General features: G+C 38.4%; 1 pseudogene; it reads left to right on the top strand.

Moving 5' to 3' along the window:
• The first annotated feature begins 231 nt into the window (after positions 1 to 231).
• Positions 232 to 3,560, top strand: LOC119345331 (annotated as a pseudogene).
• Positions 3,561 to 4,304: the final 744 nt, after the last annotated feature.

The following is a 4,304-nucleotide window of genomic DNA, read 5'->3' as shown; positions in this document are numbered from 1 at the left end:
GTTAGATGATTTGGAATGATGAGGGGTGATTAGAGATTAGAGGATAAAATAATTCAGAAATTTAAAAATAAAAAAAATTCAGAAAAAAAATTGTAAAATTTCCTTTAGTCCCGGTTGGTGTTACCAATTGGGACTAAAGGTGGAGCTCCACGTGGCCGCGGCCTTTAGTTCCGGTTCGTTTAAGAGAGGCATTAGTAACGACCCTTTAGTCCCGGTTCAAAAACCGGGACTAAAGGGCCTTACCAACCGGGACAAATGCCCCTTTATCTACTAGTGAAGGTTCCGAGCTACCTAGGAATTTTGCTACTTCTACGATCGCCGGCAAGGGCATTGTTGTTGTTGAAGGCGCGGCGGTCCAGATTGACTACTCCTTATAAATATAATTGTACTTATGTGATTTTCTTGTCTCTTTTTTGTCTTAGGAAGAAGATTGAATAGAAAGCTGGTGGAATATATACTCCACGTACACAAACATGGATTTTAGACTCGAGGAGCTTGAAAAAGCTACAGAAAATTTTGCGGAGAAGCAAAGAGTTGGCAGTGGCGGGTATGGAGATGTTTACAAGGTACACACTATAAAACCTTTGGATTAAAGTTGTAAGCTGCCACTTATTAGTCATAGGGCATATAGTACTATATTTGTGGGTTAAACTTGATGAGGTCATGTGAACATGTCTACGTTTTTTCCATGAACTTTTTTAGCTTTCTTTTTTAGTTTGTTGCCTTTTCATCTTATCCAGATATAGGAGTACTAGTTTCCAAATGATACACATGTTGATAAGAAACTGTGGGAAACATTAATAAGTGGTCTGAACAGGGAGTGCATAATGGCAAAGAGATTGCAGTGAAGAAGCTTCGTCCCTTTCTAGGACTTGATGATAAGGATTATAAGAACGAATTCCGTAACCTTAGCAAGGTCCATCATGAAAATATAGTACAGTTAATTGGCTACTGCTACGAATCAAGGAATAATTTTATTGAGTACAATGGAGAACTAAACATGGCTACAATAAAGGAGCGAATTCTCTGCTTTGACTATATGCAGGGTGGAAGCCTTGACAGCCATATTAAAGGTATGGTGAGTAGTGCTCTAGGTTATGCTTGGACAAATGATTCAGTATATTAATATGTTTATGTTTCTCCTTTTGCAGATGACATGTGTGACCTTGAATGACCCACATGTTACAAAATTATAGATGGGACTTGTCTGGGTTTAAATCACCTTCATAGTGCATATGATAAACCTATTTACCATATGGACTTAAAACCTGCAAACATATTACTAGATGAGAACATGATGGCTAAAATTGCAGATCTTGGTTTATCGAGACTTGTTAATTCAACAAAAACTCACAAAACAATGGTAGCCAGCGTCAGAGGAACATTGTAAGTTAATTGAATGATCATGTTGTAAGAAAATTATTTGTTCTGATGCTTTTACAATACGGATTCATCTGTGCTTCAGTCACAAAAATCATACCTTTAATGCCTATGTTGCAGCGGGTACATGCCGCCTGAATACATAGATGAATACATTATATCGAAGAAGTTTGATGTATACAGTTTGGGAGCCATCATTATAAGAATAATGGACGGAGAAAATGGACACTCTCATTTTTCTGACATGGGTGCCGGAAAGTTCATTGAAAACGTAAGAAATAAATACAACATGAACATATGTCATTTTTCCATTTTATGTGCAAAATTTTATCTGAGAGTCCCAATCTTTATTTGCCAATTACGTAGGTTATTGGAAACTGGGATAGAAGGCTACTAGGAACTTCGACGTCAAGTTATTCATCCAACAAAGAAGACATCAGGCGAGTGAAGAAGTGTGTTGAAATAGCGTTAAGATGTGTAGAAAAAGACAGAAATAGAAGACCCTCTATAAAGGATATTGTCCAGGAACTGGAAGAACTAGAAGCGGAGATTAAGAAAATGTCACTACATTCTGAAAATTCAGAAAACCTAATTGGCCAGGTATGATCACTAACAACATGGAGGTCTTTCTTATCACCTGTATAACTTTTCTTACTAATTAAGTAACAATGGACGTTCAATTGTTTATCTAGGTTAAAGAAAATTTGTGGATGTCTTTGGACAACACTAGGCTTTACACATTTTGTGAAGACAAAAGTTCAGTTTTTGAACTCAATTAATGTACTCTAAATTTGATATTTATACTTTTAATCAAGTTGGTAGGAAAAACAATTGCATTTAGTTGTTGTGGGATTAAATCTACACTATGTTTGTAAAAAAATCTATGTTATCCCAAAAGATGATGGAACGAAAGTACAATTTTCTTCTATATAACGTAAATTTAATGAAACCCAAGTAACATCGTACTCCCTCCGTCCGAAAATTCTTGTCTTAGATTTGTCTAAATACGGATGTATCAAGTCACATTTTAGTATTAGATACGTCCGTATCTAGACAAATCTAAGACAAGAATTTTGGGACGGAGGGAGTACATACCATATTCATTGAAGGCATGTCCGAGGATAAGCAGAATTAAGTAAAACTTTGGAGATGGGGAAGGTGCGATTTGGATTCAACTCTTTGGGCCATGTATGAACTTGCATGGCTACGGAAACATTAAGTTTTATGTTATATAACTGATATTATTTCTTTTCTCAACTGGTTTTGCTCATCCGTATTAATTCATCTCATACTCCGTGCAGACAAGCTCTGCTGGCAGTACAATTCTGTCGTTCGATCCATCCCAAGAGTTGCGCTTCCTATTCGAGCCAAGAATGAACGCATCAACCTGCCTACAGCTAACCAACATGACAGAAGGCTTCATTGCATTTAGTGTAAAGGTCAACAAACGGAAGTATAGTGCACAGCCAAACATCGGAGTTATGCAGCCATGTTCTAAGCGTTATATCTCTGTGACACTTCAAGCACAGGAGGAGGCACCGCCGAATATGCAATGCCATGACATGTTTATTGTTCAGAGTGCTCGTGTCAGTGAGGACCTTACGTCCGGTGAGATCACTAATGACTTGTTGGGAAAAGGAAAGGTGGATATGATGGAACTACCAATTGTTTATGTTGCAAAGGACGAGTTTCCAAGCTTCAATACCTAAGGTAAATTAATCGAAGGATTTTGACAACTCGAAATTTCAAACAGCTTGCAAAGGCTAAAAGTTCTCTTCTATTGTCTAATAAAATTCTCTCGGTATAAACTTACAGGAGGAACATGTCTTTCTGTAAAAGGACTATTATATAATATAATGTACACATTGGCTCTGTACTCGATCTACACTTGTCAGTCTGAAGGACTAGGATTAGTTTGAAGGATCCAGTCTACGGATTGGCGACCTATAGGATTATCTTTTCTTTTGTTGATTTATCTTTACATACTTGTGTGTTCGCCGTGTGCATTTTCAAATGTAGAGACGGGGGGTGAACTCTAATGTACTTCTCGGCGAATCTGGCCTATATCGTTTCAGTTTGAAAGTATGCCTTTGTTGGGTGTGGTCTTTTTTGTTTTTTCAGCTTCTGTACTGTTTTGTCTGGCGAGGCAAACAAGTTATGTTTTACTAGTATTTTTCTCATTTCTATGTCATGTATGTGTATTCGTGTCCTGATACTTCGAGAGTAAAGACTGAACAATAAGAAACAGGACCGGGTGCAAGCAAGGGGAGTGACCTACTTGCCGAACGGTATGTGGGCGTTGGTTCCGACAGTGCTGCAGACTCAGTGGCTGCATGGGAGGTATTGGTGGAAGGGAAATATATAACCAATATTTTAACACTGAGAATTAATAAGATTAAAAGATGATATCAACTTTCTTACATCATTCTCCGTCCGTAAAGAAATACTCTACCTGACAATTTGGTAGAACCTAAAAACTCATGGCCGTATACGCATTAGGCAGTACATGAACAAATCTGTCACTTGTTTATTTACAACAAGTTCTCTGTTAGAGTAAGTATGTTGATGTAGCCGACTAGCCGCAGGCCGCAGCATACCGGGTCAGTGCAGTAGCTCGAGTCAGACACAGGTTGATGCAGTGCAGAAGTAGTGATCAGAAGTGGTAACATGGCAAATATACTTACTTGCTCTAGTAGTGCAATGCACATGAGCTGTATCAACAAAATGCCGCGGTAATTTTGTAACAAGCACCAGAATGGTCAAGAATCCATGGAAAAGAAGAGTGAACAATGCAGGAAAGGTGATTTACCGCTGCCTGGCTGTGATCTGGTGGAGTTTAAAGAGTACTAGAGAATGGACGCCAGTGGATCTGGTGGAGTTTAAGCAGAGAGGAAGGAAGACGATATCAGCAATCAGCCATTGAT

The sequence above is a fragment of the Triticum dicoccoides genome, unplaced genomic scaffold, assembly GCF_002162155.2.
Source record: "Triticum dicoccoides isolate Atlit2015 ecotype Zavitan unplaced genomic scaffold, WEW_v2.0 scaffold226304, whole genome shotgun sequence".
NCBI classification, from domain to species: domain Eukaryota; kingdom Viridiplantae; phylum Streptophyta; class Magnoliopsida; order Poales; family Poaceae; genus Triticum; species Triticum dicoccoides.
Note: the sequence above shows the minus strand (reverse complement) of the source record. Positions and strands in the feature narration are given on the sequence as shown.